Source organism: Helianthus annuus, chromosome 16 (assembly GCF_002127325.2).
Source record: "Helianthus annuus cultivar XRQ/B chromosome 16, HanXRQr2.0-SUNRISE, whole genome shotgun sequence".
NCBI lineage: Eukaryota > Viridiplantae > Streptophyta > Magnoliopsida > Asterales > Asteraceae > Helianthus > Helianthus annuus.
Genome location: NC_035448.2, coordinates 104,141,861 through 104,162,722, shown reverse-complemented (window position 1 = coordinate 104,162,722; position 20,862 = coordinate 104,141,861). Strand labels below are relative to the sequence as shown.

The 20,862-nt window shown below is 37.8% G+C and overlaps 1 long non-coding RNA gene across 1 annotated transcript; it reads left to right on the top strand.

The window, feature by feature from the left end:
- The first annotated feature begins 17,737 nt into the window (after positions 1–17,737).
- On the top strand, positions 17,738–19,599 carry LOC118488363. Its single transcript, XR_004884393.1, has 3 exons — positions 17,738–17,889; positions 18,403–18,469; positions 19,347–19,599. It is a non-coding gene; the product is annotated as an uncharacterized LOC118488363 (long non-coding RNA).
- Positions 19,600–20,862: the final 1,263 nt, after the last annotated feature.

Sequence of the window (20,862 nt, the reverse complement as noted above, 5' to 3'; positions counted from 1 at the left end):
TGCAATATTAATAAAATAGTGTGTTTTGATCCCAATGTTTGTCATTTATGTTTGGTTTTATGCCCATGTTGATTTTTGATCGATTTTGAACTCTATATCGCTTTCTGGGAAGTTATACGCGAACTGATGCGTAAACGCAGTCAGTTTAACGCGACAAACACTCCGGAACATCAAATAAACTTAACATACCTTAAATAACCTTTACATAACTTATAAATAAGTTTTAAAGGCTTTGGTATGGCAAAAACAAGTTTATTCGCTCTTAGGGACTATTTGCGTCAATTTGCAAAAGTCTGCCGTTTCGTAAGGCAACGTACAGTCCGGAACTTGAGCATAAGTTAAACATACCATATATAACCTAAACATGGCTTAGAAATAAGCTTTGATAGGTTCGGTGTGCGTAAACATGCTTATATGATCTTACAGGGACTAAAAGTGTCAAAGACGGCGTAAGTTTGCATTTTCGCGCATATCTTACGTTCTGGCCACATCTGGACATCCAAAAATTTTGTACACACTAAAATATTTTTATTTTAGTGATCGGCATGCAAAAATTCCATTCGTCGCTTAATTTGGATCGTTTTTGCGTCCGTTACAACTTCCGTCGTAATTAACCAAACAACGCGACCGTACGACCAAACGAACCGACATCCGAGATATTTTTGAGCATATTTTGAGTTCCCAATACATTAACTTCATTTTAGATCCTTGAAATGAGGTTAACGGGGCTTAAACGTGTCAAAAATGGGCCGAAATGCAAGTTTCTAAGCTGCAGGGACCAAAACTGCCAATCTGCCAAAGTTGGCCAGGCGGGGCGCGTAAGCCTTAGCCAGGTCTTATGCGGGGCGCGTGGGCATGCCAGACAGAAACATTGAATTTGGTCATTTAGCTCGTTTTTGCTTGTTTTGATCTATAGTTTTCAATGCTAGGGGCTGGTTTGTGTGTTCTCCAAGTCCCCCAATCAATCCTCAACACTTGTATGGCTTTGATCATGCCCTCCTCTCTAAGAAACGATCCTAACGGTTTGCGAAAAACTATATATAGCCCACTCCTTTCACTCATTTATTGCTAATTCCTCTCTTTTCTCCTCTCATATCTGCTTTGGAGCTGATTTATGACTTTGTCTTCTTTGTAGAAAAGATAGCAAGGACCCTTAGTGAGCCTTCTTTCATTCCTTTTATTGCTTTTTCTTTATGTTAGTGCAGAAAGTCAAACAGTTTGGCCAACAGTTTGACTTTCGGTTTTGACCATCAATTGGTCAAGTCAAAGTTCAATTGAACTTTGAAACGTGATTGTAATCACGATAGTTATAATCCTTCGTGATTATAGCTGCTGATTACCACGTTAGCTAGGTGTAGTGTCGAGTCAAAGTTTCGGTCAAAATGTGTTTTAGCACGCATTTTGCAACGGAACTACTTTAGGGTATCAAAACACTTTGTTTTGATACCAAATCAGTAGGATAAACATGTTTTGACATGTTTAACTCGACACTATTAGTTTAGTGCTTGTTTAGGGTCGTAAGGTAAGCGGTCTAAACAACCGCTTAGACTTCCGAACCCGACCCGTTTGGTCGATCTTTAGGATCCGACCAAGCTTGGTTAGTGATCACAGTTGCATAGGGAATAACCACTGAGGTTATACCTTATGATCACAAAGGATTGGTTAGTCATATGCTTGTTAGCTTGTATGCCCATAGGAAATGACCAAAATGCCCTTTTGAAGCATAAATCCGTGTTTTGACTATGTGAACATATTTTTGACTTGTAATCTGATTTAGTAACATGTTTAGGGATAGTTGGGCATGTAAGACTTGACATAGCACATAGATAACCATCCGAACATAGTTTTACGCAAACAACGCCTTATAGTAGCTTATGTTACCATAATGTGTTGAAACGGGTCAAAAGCACTTAGGTAGACTTTCCAATCAGAATCTAGGGTCTATTAAATCATACCATATGAGTTCAATTACTCATTTGATTTATAGAACCTCATTCTATCCTATCTCCCGATTTAGGAGCCGATTTATTAACATAGTTACCTTTACTAGGTGCCGGTTGATTCTGTGATACTTGGAGCTTAAATTGGTCTTATTCTCAAGACTAATTAGCAATCCCAAGTGAGTACATAGTTCCCCTCTTTTACCGTTTTCAAATACTTTGGGGTGATACACACGTACATACGTGTTACTTTCGTGCATTTCATGCTTTTATGACATAAACATGCTAGTTTCACCTAGTACACTTATAGTACATGCTTTAAATTGTGTTTTGCTATGTATGTCAAGCATGCTAGCACATTGATTTGTTACACATTTGTTGCATATGTTTACTTAGCATATGGAACACATTGTTTTACATGACATTTCTGCTATGTATGTTTACTCAACATGCTAGCACATTGTTTTACATGAACATTTCTACTAGGCATGTTTACTTAGCATTCCTAGTAAATGGTTTTCACATGCTACATTGGTTATGACATTTGGTGTGTTTAATGGGGACAATAATACATTCATTAACATTGATCACGCCGCTCGGACTTATGTAATGGTACCATAGGAATTGACAACTCCCGTTTCCGACTTCCTAGGTTTGTTTGGAAGTTGGGAATGACAGAATCCAACTACATAATTTAGATAAACCTTTAATTCGTTTAAGGGTTTATCGCCACAGTCGCAAGGCTTGAATGTATGTGATTAACATTACTGCATAAATGTTTATAATCATAAAGCATTGTTTTTCTGCAAAGCATAACATTTGATTTAAACTTAGGTTTATTCAAATACCTTGTTTTGTACATTTTTACTATGGGGTTGAGTAACTTCTAGTTATTCACCATACATGACATTTGTTTTCACATTTGACATCAGTACATAGTTAAGTAGATGATTTCCTACTTGCTATGCATTTCATTAATTATACATGATACAGTTATACACATGACATTATACATGGTTTATACATAGACATTTTGACATTTAACATGACATATTGGTTGGTTATTGATAAGTGACTTATGTAACGGGGCTATGTGTTATATGATAAAAGCATGGTGGATACGCCGCTGGTACTTCCTATATATAAGTGCTTTTATCGTATCATACATTGTTGCGTTATCTAAATCACTTGGACAAGACATGAAATATTTTTTTACAAGAACATGACATTGTTTTACAAAGTATGCATTTTTATACAAATTCACTTCTACTTGGTTATTCATTTAACCATGCATTTTCCTTTCATTATCTTTTGATTTTCATATCGATTTTCATATGGTTTTACAAAAGAAAACATTTTACAAGGTTCATGACTACATTTTATTAAACACTTCTTTTAAATACAAGTCATGAATCTGCATAAACAAAACCTATGTGTCACACCCCGACCACGTAAAACAACAAAACATGGCGGAAACGTCGGGTAGTGTTGTAACAGAATCATTGTTTCATAACCATGGAATAAATTGTTTCATTTTATTAAATCAAATGTATTACATTACATTAGAAATCGAAACAAAACATAAACAAATAGTCTTTCGTTGTTATTAAGTCACTAAGGCCTTGTCCATTCCTATGTTAGCATACACCAATATCATCATCATCAAATATCATCAACTATTGTACCTGAAACACATGTGAAAATACGTCAGCATAAAAATGCCGGCGAGTACATAGGTTTTATGAAAAACAGGATTCATGACTTAGGTTTAAGAAAATGTTTACCAAAAACTTGTCATAAATCCAGTTTAAATGTTTGCTTTTATAAAACGTTTGAAAATCGATGATAGATAGGTATAGTTAAAAAGAATGATGTAGGGTTAAGTGAATAACCAAGTAAAAAGGAGTTTGTATAAAACAAACTGTTTTGTAAAACAATGTCTTGTGAAAAATATGTTATTTGTGTAAAAATGTATAAGTCCAAATGAATGATTTAAATAACGCTACGCCATGAAATATAATACAAGCACTTATATATAGGAAGTACCAGCGGCGTATCCACCATGCTTGTATCACATTACACACGTCTCGTTACTCAAATCACTTACCCACATAAACCATCAATGTAAATTGCCCATGTCTAAACCGTTGTCAAATGTCAATCAAGTAATGTGTAAACAAAATGTCGTGTATGGTAAGTGAAATATGTAATAACCAAACCATAGGTAAGAATGCACAAACAATGTACTAAGTATGCGACGGATGGACATACATAGCATGATACAAAGTATAAGATGTCTTGTAAAACAATGTACTAAGTATGCACACAATGGGCATACATAGCATGTGATGTGAAATGTACTAAGTATGATTAACATACATAACATGTGATGTAAAATGTACTAAATATGATTAACATACATAGCATGTGATGTAAAATGTACTAAGTATGATGATCATACATAGCATGATATGTAAAATGTACTAAGTATGATGAACATACATAGCATAAAATGTTATATAAAACGATGTACTAAGTATGCACACTATGGGCATACATAGCTAAAACATAATGAAATCATGTACTATTAGCGTACTAATGAACATAGCATGTATATGATATGAAATTATGAAAAGCATGAAAGTAACAAGTAGGCACATGTGTTTCACCCCAAAATGTTTGGAAAACAGTAAAAGAGGGGACTATGTACTCACTTGAGGGTGCTTAGAAGTCTTGAACAACAACCAAGCAAAGCTAGAGGGATCACGGATAGGGATGGCAAAAAAGCCCAAACCCGACGGGTATACCCAAAACCCGAAACATACGGGCCGGGTATACCCAAAGCCCAATGGGTATGGGCCGGGTACGGGCTTAAAAATAGAAAAAATTCGGGTATGGGTACGGGTATGGGATTTAGTGATACCCGCCCGATACCCAGCCTATTTACCCGAATAATACCCGAAAGTATCATATTATAGATTTTCATATATATAAACTTAGTACATGTACGTATTACCTTCTCTATAGTCATATGTGGATATGTATATGGCAAGTGTTTAGTGAACATATAACTTGTTTTCGAGCATGTATATTGGATATGAAAGCTATCACCCTTTATTATGTGGATGTTTTATGCAATTAGGTGGTCCTGATACAATTACTTAATTAAGTAATCGTTTTAATTTAGTTTAGTATATGTGGTCTGAATATGATATGTAAGTTGTTAATCATATTTTCATTTGTTATAGTCATTAAAATAGTAAATTATATAAACATCAAATTAAAAATTGCACATTAGTCCCAACGGGTATTTTTAAGAAATTAACGGGTATACCCGATACCCGCGGGTATGCCCAATACCCGACAGGTAATTACCCGAAAAATACCCGACGGGTAACGGGCCGGGTATGGGACAAAGAATTACAACCGGGTACGGGCCTGGGATTACCAATACCCGGCCCAAGCCCGACCCATTGCCATTCCTAATCACAGAATCAAACGGCACCCTATATAGATAACTACATAAATAAACCGGACCTAAATCGGGGGATTGGATAGTATGAGGTTTCGTAAACCAAATGAGTATTGGAGCTCATAAGATATGGTCTAACAAAGCCTACATACTAAAATGAAACCTAACCTAAGTGCTTACGACCCGTTTAGGTAGCTTATGCTACTTTAATGCGTCGTTCGCGTAAAACGCGTTCGGAATGCCTAACTAGTCCTATGACAAGCAAGATATGCCTTAACATGTTTAATATGGTTGCCAAAACAGTTTAGATGTCAAAAATTTTGTTACATATGCTTAAAATGAATTTTGGTGCAAAAAGGGTATTTTGGTAATTTACCTAAGGCATAATAACTACTTATCATACAACTACTTAAACGACGTGACCATAAGGTATAACCTCGGAAGGTTATTCCCTATACAACTATGGTCACCTAAAGTGTTTGGACGGATCCGAAAGATCGACCAAATGGGTCGGGTTCGAAAGCATAAGCGATTGATTAGATCGCTTACCTTTACGACCCTAAACAAGCACAAATCTAAAAGTGACGAGCTAAACATGCTAGAACATGCTTAGTAAAGTTAGAAAACAGGTTTGGTATCAAAACAAACGGTTTTGATACCCTAGAGTAGTTTGGTTACAAAATACACGAGGAAACGCATTTTGGCCGAAACTACGACTCGTCACTGAGCCTAGATAACGTGGTAATCAGTGGGTATAGTCACTAGGGACTATAACCATCGTGATTACGCTCACGTTATGAAGTTCAAACGAACTTCACATTGACCATAAACTGGTTAATGCAGAAAGTCAAACGCAATTTGACTTTAACGCTAAAACGAATGAAAAACGCGAAAGAATACTTACAGAAGGTCCCCGCAAGTTTGAATTCCCAAGTATTCTCAGGTATGAGGTGTTAAACACCTCAACTTAGAGAAATCTCAGGAAATTCAAGTGGGGTTTGCAAATGGGGATGAGGGGTATTTATAGGATTCGGTGAACCGTTAAGATCGTTCCTCGCAAAGCGTGATCAAATCTCAGCCGTACACCTTTAGCCCATTGATTTATAAAACCATGGGAGTCCCAAAACAGCCCATAGATTGTTTAAAAACCATTTGCAAGTGGTTTTGAAGTGATTAACAGCTGTTTGCAACAAAAATGCAGGTCTGGGGAGGCCACGCGGCCCGCATTAGGATACACACAAACTCAGGCGGGCCGCCTGGGCTTGTCTGACCAGCACAAACTTTCAGAAATGACAGTTTTAGCCCCAGCATGCTTTTAAGTCCATTTTTGACACGTTTAAGGCCCGTCAAGCCAACCTTAGGGCCCTAAAATGATGCCTAAGTATGAGAGACATGAAACATGCTCAAAAATATGCCGGATGTCGGTTCGTTTGGTCGTACGATCGCGATGTTCGCTTAATTACGACGGAATGCGCATAAGCGCGAAAGACGATCCAAATTGCGCGACGAATGGATTTTTCTTATGCCAAACACTAAAATAAAATATTTTAATGCTTACATAAAGTTTTGGAAGTCCGGAAGTATTCAGAACATAAAATATGCGCGAAAATGCAAACTTATGCACTTTTTGACGCTTTTAGTCCCTGAATGAGCATAAAGTTTATTTTTGCGCACCAAACACCTCAAAGCCTATTTTTAAGCTATGTAAAGGATATTTAGGGCATATTTAACTTATGATCAAGTTCCGGAAGGTCTGTTACAGTACAAATTGACATACTTTCGCAGTTTGTCGAATTTAGTCCCTGTAAGTGAATAAACTTGATTTCGGCATACCAAACCATCCAAAACTTATTTCTAAGTTATGTAAGGGTTATCTAAGGTATGTTAAGCCTATTTCACTGTTCCGGAGTGTTTGTTTCATTAAACTGGTTATATTTACGCATCAGATCGCGTATAACCTTCCAGAAAGCGATTTAAGGCCCGAAATCGAACAAGAATCAATATGTGCAAACGATACACATATTTATACAAATCCCAAATATGAAATACAATATTTCATGGGTTTGGTATTTGTTTGATGGTCGTGGTGACACAGGTGTCACAGTCTCCCCTACTTTAGGAAATTTCGTCCCGAAATTTATTCGTAGGAGTCTATTTTGTGACTTTGTGTCAAATAGCCACCAAAGATATGCAAGGCAATATCCTGTCATTTCCTTAACAGAGACTTTTCAGAAATGGAAATGAAGGAAAAATCAGGGATATTCATTTCCCTTTGATGGAAAATTTCAGAAACGAAAATGCACAGAATGAGTCATTTTCCTTAGTAGGTATCCTTTAGAAACGAAAATGCACGGAATGAGTCATTTTCCTTAATGGGTATCCTTTAGAAACGAAAATACACGGAATGAGTCATTTTTCCTTAATGGGTATCCTTTAGAAACGAAAATGCACGGAATGAGTCATTTCCCACAATTTCTTCAGAAACGAAAATGAACGGAATGAGTCATTTTCCTCAATTTCTTCAGATACGAAAATGAACGGAATGAGTCATTTTCCACAATTTCTTCAGATATGAAAATGAACGGAATGAGTCATTTTCCGCAATTTCTTCAGAAACGAAAATGAACGGAATGAGTCATTTTCCACAATTTCTTCAGATACGAAAATGAACGGAATGAGTCATTTTCCACAATTTCTTCAGAAACGAAAATGAACGGAATGAGTCATTTTCCACAATTTCTTCAGATACGAAAATGAACGGAATGAGTCATTTTCCACAATTTCTTCAGAAACGAAAATGAACGGAATGAGTCATTTTCCACAATTTCTTCAGATATGAAAATGAACGGAAAGAGTCATTTTCCACAATTTCTTCAGAAACGAAAATGAATGGAATGAGTCATTTTCCACAATTTCTTCAGAAACGAAAATGAACAGGGTTAACTCTAGATACACGACAAAAATTGCTGTGGCTTCTGTGCACTAAATTCCATAATTATGTATGCATCCATAATTACGTAATTCCTTGTACAGTCCGCACAGTTTGTTTTGTTATGTTTTGGGGAAGAATATCAAACTTGTGATGAGGGTGACTAGACTACCATAGGGTCCTTTTAATTAGATCAATAAATGATCTCTTTAATTAGACCACCTATGGAGTCCTCTCAGCTATATCATCACATGATATTCCTAACCAGATTTTTGGATCAATCTGTTTAACTAGACCACTCAGGGGGTCTAATTATGGAATAGTACAATATAATTCAAGGGTCCTTACTATCACGTAAAAGCCCATTGAGGATATAGTACCTTTGGATATCCTACTATGAATCCCTTATACGAAGATATGGAAGATTCTACGAGGATTTGGATAACAAAAATTGGATCACAAAAACATAAAAGGGAACACATAAGCACATAATCACATAGTTGTTTAACTTGGTTATTAATTTGTTATTAACTTGTTATTGATTGAAAATGGATATGGAAACCAGTAGATGGACTTCAATGTCCTCTGGGATCTATCTGAAAAGATAGGAAGATATTCCAAAAATTTCGATTTTCGTTTCCAAAGAAACGTAATATTTGAATTAAGGAACACATAAATTTTTGGATTTATGGAAATACCCTTAGGTACCCTATTAAGGATTTATAGTGGTACTCTGGGTATTCGTCCAGTGTTGTAACTTGTGCCTTGTACTTCGTTTTTCTTAGAAGAAACGAGTACTTAGGAACTTCATGGAAACGCAAGATATCATAAAATGGAAAAAATTTGGGTGGTAGTTTGCTTTTCAAGGAATACGATTCCTTAATTGTCGGTATTGTAAGGGATATGTTCTTTATACATACAATCCTCATAAATACACTGCAATGTAAATAAAGGATTTATTTATAAACAATGATAACAACTGTAAGGGATATGTTCTTTATACATACAATCCTCACAAGACATGATTATTTCTAAAGGGTGTTGTCTTCTAGTCGGTCAGATGCTCATCACTGTGCTGGATTAGCATTAGCAAGCTTTGGGCAATTTCTTCGGAAATGACCCATCTCGCCACAATTGTAGCAAGAACCTGGTGGAAAGCGAGCTTGAGCAGGATTATTGTCAGCTTGATTTGGTGCAACTGCAGCTCGGCAAACCTTTGCTGTGTGACCTTTAAGTCCACAAATTTGGCATTCGCGACACTTCACCCTAGCATGATGATGAAGGTTACATTGGTTGCACAAGGGTGAATTTCCATTGTATGGCTTCCTAGCAGGGGGTTGAGCTGGTTGGTTGGGGACGGCTTGATCATTGTGAGTAACCATGGCGAAGTTCTGAGAAGCCTTTCGCTTCTTTGACTTCTTAGGGGATCCAGTCTGTTCATCCGTGGTCTTTGATTCCTCGATTGGTTTCGATTCCTCGACCGGTTTCTTGTCACCCTTTCGGAAAAGCTTACGTTTCCTGATCTGAGATTCAGTCAAAGTTGCAGATAGCTCAATGGCCTGCCTAACCGTCATGGGGTTACTACCAGTAACAATGTCCTGAACTGAGTCAGGGAGGCCATCAATGTATTTTTCGATCGCCTTATCCAAAGGCGTAACCATGGAAGGACACAACAGACTCAGCTCCTCATATCGATCGGTGTAAGCTCGGTGTTCACCGCTGTCTTGCTTAAGATCGTCGAATTCCCTTTCCAGGGCCCTGATCTCATGACGAGGACAGAATTCCTTCATCATCAGAGCTCGAAGCTCTTCCCATGTTTGAGCTAGTGCCACATCGGCACCCCTATCTCTCATTACACCATTCCACCATGTTAGAGCCCGCTTTTCAAAGACACTAGATGCGAAATCTACCTTTCGCTCGTTTGGGCATTGAACATGCCTGAAGGTGCTCTCTAGACTCTCGAACCATTGCAGAAGAGCAGTCGCTCCTTGAGATCTAGAAAACTTTGATGGCTTAGCTGAGTTGAACGTCTTGAAGTTGCAAGGGGCATTATTGTTGTTGAGAGCTTGGTTGCATTGAGCAACGATGTTCGGGATTGCAGCAGTCATTTGCTGCGTAATGATAGCTGCCAGTTCTTCATTAGGTATCTGATTGTCGCGTCGTGGAGGCATTCTAAAAGGGAAACAAGAGAGAGAAACAAGTGAAATGGCATTGGGTAAGAATAGGAAATTACCGACCAAAAGCATGGGTGATGGTCATTTGTTTGAACCACGAAGCAAACAAACGACACACAAAGGCTGAATCAAAGTAAATAGGTCCCCATAATGTATCGCGAAGACATGCTCGCCTATAAGTGGACACTCACCCCAAGAGTTCCCAGGTAAGAGTGACTGGTCCGATACTGCGGATTTGTACGAACACTGTAGCCTTAGACAGAAAACTCAGGGTACAGGCACCCACCCTTCCAGTTTGCATGTGTTCACATTATTTAGACCCAAACTTTGACGGAATTTTGAAAACTTAAAGGGTTCGAAACCTTATAACTAAGGGTTCAAAACCTAGTAATCAATCATCCTAGAACAGATGATTAGTTTTCAAAGCAGATCAAATTTATGTTCTTGTTGTGGTTGTCACCTAAGGATAAGTGACGGTATTGTTTTATGACTAAACGCAAGTAAACTCGCGTTAGGGTCCTAGGAAGGTTATAGTCTAGGTCAAAGCATTACTAATAACCTAATTCTCTATAACCATTGGCTCTGATACCAACTTTTCTGTCACACCCCGACCACGTAAAACAACAAAACATGGCGGAAACGTCGGGGAGTGTTGTAACAGAATCATTGTTTCATAACCATGGAATAAATTGTTTCATTTTATTAAATCAAATGTATTACAATACATTAGAAATTGAAACAAAACATAAACAAATAGTCTTTCGTTGTTATTAAGTCACTAAGGCCTTGTCCATTCCTATGTTAGCATACACCAATATCATCATCATCAAATATCATCAACTATTGTACCTGAAACACATGTGAAAATACGTCAGCATAAAAATGCCGGCGAGTACATAGGTTTTATGAAAAACAGGATTCATGACTTAGGTTCAAGAAAATGTTTAACCAAAAACTTGTCATAAATCCAGTTTAAATGTTTGCTTTTATAAAACGTTTGAAAATCGATGATAGATAGGTATAGTTAAAAAGAATGATGTAGGGTTAAGTGAATAACCAAGTAAAAAGGAGTTTGTATAAAACAAACTGTTTTGTAAAACAATGTCTTGTGAAAAATATGTTATTTGTGTAAAAATGTATAAGTCCAAATGAATGATTTAAATAACGCTACGCCATGAAATATAATACAAGCACTTATATATAGGAAGTACCAGCGGCGTATCCACCATGCTTGTATCACATTACACACGTCTCGTTACTCAAATCACTTACCCACATAAACCATCAATGTAAATTTCCCATGTCTAAACCGTTGTCAAATGCCAATCAAGTAATGTGTAAACAAAATGTCGTGTATGGTAAGTGAAATATGTAATAACCAAACCATAGGTAAGAATGCACAAACAATGTACTAAGTATGCGACGGATGGACATACATAGCATGATACAAAATATAAGATGTCTTGTAAAACGATGTACTAAGTATGCACATAATGGGCATACATAGCATGTGATGTGAAATGTACTAAGTATGATTAACATACATAGCATGTGATGTAAAATGTACTAAGTATGATTAACATACATAGCATGTCATGTAAAATGTACTAAGTATGATGATCATACATAGCGTGATATGTAAAATGTACTAAGTATGATGAACATACATAGCATGAAATGTTATATAAAACGATGTACTAAGTATGCACACAATGGGCATACATAGCTAAAACATAATGAAATCATGTACTATTAGCGTACTAATGAACATAGCATGTATATGATATGAAATTATGAAAAGCATGAAAGTAACAAGTAGGCACATGTGTTTCACCCCAAAATGTTTGGAAAACAGTAAAAGAGGGGACTATGTACTCACCTGAGGGTGCTTAGAAGTCTTGAACAACAACCAAGCAAAGCTAGAGGGATCACGGAATCAAACGGCACCCTATATAGATAACTACATAAATAAACCGGACCTAAATCGGGGGATTGGATAGTATGAGGTTTCATAAACAAAATGAGTATTGGAGCTCATAAGATATGGTCTAACAAAGCCTACATACTAAAATGAAACCTAACCTAAGTGCTTACGACCCATTACGACCCGTTTAGGTAGCTTATGCTACTTTAACGCGTCGTTCGCGTAAAACGCGTTCGGAATGCCTAACTAGTCCTATGACAAGCAAGATATGCCTTAACATGTTTAATATGGTTGCCAAAACAGTTTAGATGTCAAAAATTTTGTTACATATGCTTAAAATGAATTTTGGTGCAAAAAGGGTATTTTGGTAATTTACCTAAGGCATAATAACTACTTATCATACAACTACTTAAACGACGTGACCATAAGGTATAACCTCGGAAGGTTATTCCCTATACAACTATGGTCACCTAAAGTGTTTGGTCGGATCCCAAAGATCGACCAAATGGGTCGGGTTCGAAAGCATAAGCGATTGATTAGATCGCTTACCTTTACGACCCTAAACAAGCACAAATCTAAAAGTGACGAGCTAAACATGCTAGAACATGCTTAGTAAAGTTAGAAAACAGGTTTGGTATCAAAACAAACGGTTTTGATACCCTAGAGTAGTTTGGTTACAAAATACGCGAGGAAACGCATTTTGGCCGAAACTACGACTCGTCACTGAGCCTAGATAACGTGGTAATCAGTGGGTATAGTCACTAGGGACTATAACCATCGTGATTACGCTCACGTTATGAAGTTCAAACGAACTTCACATTGACCATAAACTGGTTAATGCAGAAAGTCAAACGCAATTTGACTTTAACGCTAAAACGAATGAAAAACGCGAAAGAATACTTACAGAAGGTCCCCGCAAGTTTGAATTCCCAAGTATTCTCAGGTATGAGGTGTTAAACACCTCAACTTAGAGAAATCTCAGGAAATTCAAGTGGGTTTTGCAAATGGGGATGAGGGCTATTTATAGGATTCGGTGAACCGTTAAGATCGTTCCTCGCAAAGCGTGATCAAATCTCAGCCGTACACCTTTAGCCCATTGATTTATAAAACCATGGGAGTCCCAAAACAGCCCATAAATTGTTTAAAAACCATTTGCAAGTGGTTTTGAAGTGATTAACAGCTGTTTGCAACAAAAATGCAGGTCTGGGGAGGCCACGCGGCCCGCATCAGGATACACACAAACTCAGGCGGGCCGCCTGGGCTTGTCTGACCAGCATAAACTTTCAGAAATGACAGTTTTAGCCCCTGCATGCTTTTAAGTCCATTTTTGACACGTTTAAGGCCCGTTAAGCCAACCTTAAGGCCCTAAAATGATGCCTAAGTATGAGGGACGTGAAACATGCTCAAAAATATGCCGGATGTCGGTTCGTTTGGTCGTACGATCGCGATGTTCGCTTAATTACGACGGAATGCGCATAAGCGCGAAAGACGATCCAAATTGCGCGACGAATGGATTTTTCTTATGCCAAACACTAAAATAAAATATTTTAATGCTTACATAAATTTTTGGAAGTCCGGAAGTATTCAGAACGTAAAATATGCTCGAAAATGCAAACTTATGCACTTTTTGACGCTTTTAGTCCCTGAATGAGCATAAAGTTTATTTTTGCGCACCAAACACCTCAAAGCCTATTTTTAAGCTATGTAAAGGATATTTAGGGCATATTTAACTTATGATCAAGTTCCGGAAGGTCTGTTACCGTACAAATTGACATACTTTCACAGTTTGTCGAATTTAGTCCCTGTAAGCGAATAAACTTGATTTCGGCATACCAAACCATCCAAAACTTATTTCTAAGTTATGTAAGGGTTATCTAAGGTATGCTAAGCCTATTTCACTGTTCCGGAGTGTTTGTTGCATTAAACTGGTTATATTTACGCATCACATCGCGTATAACCTTCCAGAAAGCGATTTAAGGCCCGAAATCGAACAAGAATCAATATGTGCAAACGATACACATATTTATACAAATCCCAAATATGAAATACAATATTTCATTGGTTTGGTATTTTTTTGATGGTCGTGGTGACACAGGTGTCACACTATGTATCTCATAGGCATTTTTATGCTGACGTACCTATTTTTACATGTGTTTTCAGGTACTAATGCATGATGGTGTTTGTACTTCACTTAGGCGGACTCGGGCCTTAGTGACTTAAAATACAGTTAATTATGTTATTTTAGTTTGAACTTAAAGACAATGTAAACTCTTTATTCAATAATACATAACTTCAATTGCCATGGTTGTTGAAACAATAATTCTGTCGCAACTCACCTCCCCGGCGTTTCCGCCGCGGTTTTGTTGCTTTAACGTGTCCGGGGTGTGACATATTCGTGAAAAAGAAAGACGGCAGTATGCGCATGTGTATCGATTACCGAGAGTTAAACAAACTCACGGTGAAGAATCGATACCCACTTCCAAGAATTGATGACTTGTTTGACCAGCTACAAGGAGCAAGTTGGTTCTCAAAGATTGATCTCAGATCGGGTTATCACCAATTGAAAGTCAAGGAGGAGGACGTATAGAAGACGGCCTTTCGTACGCGGTATGGGCATTATGAGTTCCTTGTAATGCCCTTTGGGTTGACTAATGCACCCGCGACTTTCATGGACCTCATGAACCGGGTTTGCAAACCGATGCTGGATAAGTCTGTAATTGTATTTATCGATGACATTTTAGTATATTCGAAGAATGAAGCTGAGCACGTGTATCATTTGCAAGAAGTGTTAGAGACACTCAGACGAGAAAAGCTGTATGCAAAATTCCCAAAGTGCGCTTTCTGGCTACGAGAGGTGCAGTTTCTTGGGCATATCATTAGTGCCGACGGAGTACTAGTGGATCCGTCAAAAGTAGACGCCGTGTCAAAATGGAACACTCCAAGGAATCCCTTGGAAATCCGAAGCTTTTTAGGGCTCGCGGGATATTATAGTAGATTCATACAAGATTTCTCCAAAATTGCTTTACCATTGACCAAATTGACTCGCAAGGAGGAAAAGTTTGTATGGGGCATCGAACAGGAGGAAGCCTTCCAAACCCTCAAGGAAAAGTTAACTCACGCTCCGGTGTTAACATTACCGGAAGGAGTTGACGACATGGTGGTTTACTCGGATGCGTCGCATTCGGGACTCGGATGTGTTTTAATGCAACGAGTCAAGGTCATCACCTATGCCTCAAGGCAATTGAAGATCCATGAAAAGAAATACCCGACTCACGACTTGGAACTGGCGGCAGTGGTGTTTGGTTTAAAAATATGGAGACATTACTTGTATGGGGTAAAATGTACAATCTTTACCGACCATAAAAGTTTGAAATATTTCTTCGATCAGAAGGAATTAAACATGAGGCAAAGGCGGTGGTTGGAAACGGTCAAGGATTACGATTGTGAAATACACTACCACCCCGGGAAAGCCAATGTAGTGGCCGATGCGTTGAGCCTAAAGGCAGATTATGCCCCGATACGAGTGCTATCATTGCAGCTTATTGTGACCTCGGGCTTACTTGAACGAATCCAAGGAGCACAAGATGAAGCAGTAAAGACGGAAAACTGGAGAAAGGAAAGAATTGTTGGCCAAGTTAAGGATCTCGAAGAAGGCAACCACGGTTTGAAAATACGTTTCAATAGAATTTGGGTTCCTAACACATGTGGAGTTAAAAAGCTTCTACTCGATGAAGCTCACAAATCCCGTTACTCCATTCATCCGGGAGCGACCAAGATGTATAACGACTTAAAACAAAATTATTGGTGGCCCAGAATGAAAAGAGATGTTGTGAAATACGTGGAGAAATGTTTGACATGTCTACAAGTCAAGGCGGAGCACCAAAAACCATACGGTAAACTCTAACCGTTAGAAATCCCGGTTTGGAAGTGGGAACATATTACGATGGACCTATTAACCAAACTGCCAAAGACGAACCGCGGTTTCGATGCTATATGGGTAGTTGTTGACGGACTAACCAAGAGTGCTCATTTTATCCCGATACGGGAAATGTATACGTCCGAAAAGATGTTTGAAGTTTACACTAATGAAATAGTAGCACGCCATGGAGTACCGGTATCTATCGTGTCTGATAGGGATACCCGGTTCACTTCGAATTTCTGGCGAGATTTCCAAGAGCAAAGGGGAACCAAATTGTTCATCAGCACTGCATACCATCCTCAGACAGATGGACAGAGTGAAAGAACAATACAAACATTGGAAGACATGCTACGGGCATGTATAATCGACTTTGGAGGCAGTTGGGATGTCATCTACCATTAGTCGAGTTTTCGTATAATAACAACTACCATGCTAGTATTGGAATGGCACCGTACGAGATGCTCTATGGTAGGAAATGCCGAACCCCGGTATGTTGGGGTGAAGTGGGTCCGCGTGAACTCGCCCACCAAGATATAGTTCGAGCCACTAATGAAAAGATTGATGTGGTTCGGGCACACTTGAAAGCGGCACAAGATAGACAAAAGTCGTATGCAGATAAAAGGAGGAGACCGATCGAGTTCCAGGTTCGTGACAAAGTCATGCTTAAAGTATCCCCATGGAAGGGGGTTATTCGGTTTAGAAAGACAGGAAAGTTAAGCCCGAGATTTATCGGACCATTCAAGATTTCCGAACAAGTTGGTAAAGTGGCATACCGCCTCGAATTACCCGAGGAGTTTAGTGGAATACATAGCACATTCCACGTATCACATCTCCGGAAATGTTTAGCTGACGAGACCGCTTACATCCACTATGATGACATTGAAGTGGATAATAGTCTTAACTATGCGGTGAAGCCGATTGCGATTTTAGATCGTAAAGTGAAAACTTTAAGGAACAAGGAGATCAACTAAGTAAAGGTCAAATGGGAACATAGAAAGGGTTCGGATACCACATGGGAGTCCGAAGAAGAGATGCAACGACTCTACCCTACATTATTTGGTACGTATTTTGGTTTCGGGGACGAAACCCTTTTAAGGGGGGTGGACTTGTAACACCCTGAAAATATAAAACTATATATATATATATATATATATATATATATATATATATATATATATATATTAGAATTATAAAGCGTTAACTACACAAGAACAAACTAACTAGGAATAGATAACCCAGTTAGATATGATTCTTGTGATATCAAATAAATGGATGGAAAACTCTTAAATTATAAAGAGGGTAATAATAGAGGGACTAGAGTAGTAAAACTTGAAACTTTAATTACTAGTAAATAAAATAAACTCCAAACACACACCTAAGTGTGTGCTTGGATCGATCAGAACCCAGGAGCGACCAGGAGCTCCTCTCCAAAACCCTAGTTCATTAAAAATTGATCAATTGGAGGTTTAATTCAGTCCCAAATCGAAGTCTGAACATAGATTCGTGATCACCTCGTCAAAGGGATCATAAGGTATGCCAAATTAGGTTGTTTTGATTCAACTCAAATTCCTTGCATGTGATAGAAATCGAATGTTTAGCTTGATTTTGTGATGTATTGACTAAATTAGATGTGATATGATGTCTAAGGACAAACCCTAGATGATTTCTTGACAAAATCTTGCATGATACTTGTAGGGTTTCATAATCACCATTGTAGGTGATTGATGAGCTTGAAGAAACTTGATAAATGCTAAAATTATAACTCTTGTTCTAGCACAATCTGAATTTAAGAAGTAATTTCAGAAATATTGATGTTAAGATATGTGTAAAGTTGACTAATTGAAGTGAAACTAGATGATAATTATAAGTCATGAACTTGGTAATGAATATGAAAATTTCTGAACCGCTAGGTGTTTGTTGAAATGCCTAAGTGGGGATTTAAATGTTAAAAATAGGATGAAAACGCAGATTTGATTATTGTTTATAATGATGCGTTAATAATCATGTAAAGAGTTCTAAACCAATTGTAAATTGAACTCTCTAGGCAAGGAGTCCAGACCATCAAGCGGACAAGCTGGAGGGAATACGCGTGGGAAAGGTGTGCTCTAAAGGTACGAAATTTACCGTTTCGCTACATTATGTTTAATTGTTAGTCTTATGTTGTTATATTGAAATTTGGTAAACAAGATACACCAATATGTCACGGAAGTGACAAAGTGCCTTAAGCAAGTAAAACGGGTCAAACATGAGTTAGAAATAGAGTTTGGATGTGTCTAGCAATTGGGATATCCATTCGGCACCCAAACGGGTCAAAACAAGTTGTTCTACAAATCTAAAACTAATAGCCATCACTTTGATTGGTTATGTATCAAGCATAAGTTGTGTAACGAACACGCAAATCCGTTGTAAAAACATGAGCCCTTGTAGAGGGATTATAGTTCGGAACATTTGTTTGCCAATCGATTCCGAAAAGCATGATTAAATCCTTAGGATTAAGCATGATAGTTATGGCATGAGCGCTCTTGGGAGGGAAGCGAAAGTCATAAATGGTAAACATGGAAATGGGTAAAATGGCCGGATACATGAGATGACACAAAACAAGTTGTTGAACTTGTAAACAAACGGGTCAAAATAAAGCAAAACGTAATCCGGGTAGCGGGAGCGTAAACTATATGAATAATGGATCCGGGTAATGGATGATAGCTTAGACATGTTAAGAAACGAACCCCAAGCAATTAAAATGAGTTTGGATAGGTTTGGATGTAAATATGATGAAAAATAAACGTGCAGAATTGACACGGGCGGGTGAACTTTTGACACGGCCGGGTGAAGGGGCTGTGAAAAATATATGTTAAGCTGACACGGCCGGGTGTTCTTTTGACACGGCCGGGTGAAGGGGCTGAAAACAAATTATATATAATTTCTTGTATTTAATTATTTTGTTCAATTGCCTTGATTTCTAATCTTTTAAATGAAATTATGTGATAGGTAAAGATGCTCTTTAGACCCCGGAGGATGATCAAGCCATGTCAAGAACCGAACACACCGAACAAAGCTTCCGCATTTTGTCTATTTTGTTTAATGACATGTAAACACTTGAAATATTGTTTTGAAAGATTATCTAGCATGATGTAGACTTGAATGTTATGATCAAGTATGATCTTAAAACCATGAAGTTTTTGTAAACTCGAAAAATTTTGTACTAAATGCATGATAAATGTCATAAATCCTGTTATTTTAAGTTGGGTCTTACAGATATCCTGTCAATCATCTTCGTCAAACAAGTAATACATTAGTAAAGAATGGTGTGACACTTGATAATAGATTTGTAGTTCCTTACAATGCTCTCCTGCTCAGAAAGTATCAGTGCCACGTTAACGTTGAATGGTGCAACCAGTTAGGTTCTATCAAATATTTGTTTAAATATATTAATAAAGGGCCTGATAGAGCCAGCTTCTGTTTTTCAAGCCAATAGCACCAAGAATGATACGGAACATAATGTAGCTGTAGATGAGATAAAAGCATACCTTGATTGTAGATATATATTTGCTTGTGAAGCTGCTTGGAGAATATTCATGTATGATATACATTATAGATATCCAGCTATTGAAGTATTACCTTTTCATTGTGAAAATGGTCAGAGTATTGTGTATAACGATCATGATAATTTGTATGATATTGTTACTGATCCAACTGTGAAAATGACAATGTTTACAGAGTGGATGAATTGTAATAAAGTCGATGAATTTGCCAGGACATTGAGGTATGTTCAGTTTCCGGGATATTATGTATGGTGTTAGTGCATTAATGTCTATCGCCTTCGTCAATCCGAGCCGTAGCGAGAAACCGAAGAAATCCAGCTTTTATTGTTATATTTAGATAGTAAAGGCAAGGTGGCAATTGTGTAAATAATGAGACTTCTCATTATAACCTTGGCCTATAAATAGAACCATTAGGGTTCTCATTTAAGACTTTTGCTCCATTTGGTGATTTTGGTGATTCAAGTTTAGAGAGAGAAAGTCTAGAGAGAGAAAGTATACTCTCCACGTGATTTTTGCTTGTACACGTCATCTTCATCAATAAAATCACGGTTCTAGTACGTTATTGTGTGTTCGGTCACGCACGTTCACGGATTCCGCACGTCGAACGTTCGTTACGCAATCGAACGGTCTCAAAACCGGTCCTACAAGTGGTATCAGAGCTAGGAGCTCGATTGCACGATCAAACGCATTGATTCGTACTAGATTTCAGCGATTTCAGATCCGAATTTCATCATTTCTTCATCTTCTACTCATTTTTCACGTTTTTTACTGAAATTCTTCAAATTGAACGGGATTTTACGGTCCGAATCGGCTGAATTTTTGATATGTTGTGCGAAAATACCTGATCTATAACCCTACCAAGTTTCAGATCAGAACTCTTAGCCGTTTAGGAGAAATCGAAATTTTTCGGTTCGATTTTGCGTCAAAAGATCAGAGGTTTCGCTTATTAGGCAGAGGTTTCG